Genomic DNA, 516 nt, shown 5'->3' with positions numbered 1-516 from the left:
ATTACTTTGTTTTCCTGATCAATCCTGCTAAAGATTTTTCTATTATATTTTCCTGTCTAAAGAATTAGTTCTTGGTTTTGATGACACTCAGGTGTATGTTGTGTGTTTGTGTCACTATTTTATGTGTTAGTAAGTTCTGTTCTTATATTTATTATGTTCATTTTTCTATTTTCTTTGGGTACATTCTGTTCTTTTGAGTCTCTACACTAAATTCTTAGTTCATGAAAATTTAATTTTTCTTGATTGAAAACAGGAATGAAATTATGGCTAAAAAGTTCCAAAATTTTGACTTTTTGTCATGTGTTTTCAAATTAACATGTTCATTATCATTTTGTTCTATTTTGTAATGCCTATTGACTTTTTTTCCTTCAAAGGCATGGGATTTCTTTCTCAGAAACATTGTAAGTTTGACAAAATGTATTGGTTTCTGACTACTTTGTCACTGGTGCGTGTCTCATTTAGCTGTATTGTGTCAATCAACAAGGTCAGTATAATATTTATTGCTTGAAATGTCTA

Source organism: Propithecus coquereli, unplaced genomic scaffold (genome assembly GCF_000956105.1).
Source record: "Propithecus coquereli isolate 6110/MARCELLA unplaced genomic scaffold, Pcoq_1.0 Scaffold78, whole genome shotgun sequence".
NCBI lineage: Eukaryota > Metazoa > Chordata > Mammalia > Primates > Indriidae > Propithecus > Propithecus coquereli.
The sequence above is the reverse complement of the archived record's forward strand: the minus strand, read 5'-3'. Positions refer to the sequence as shown.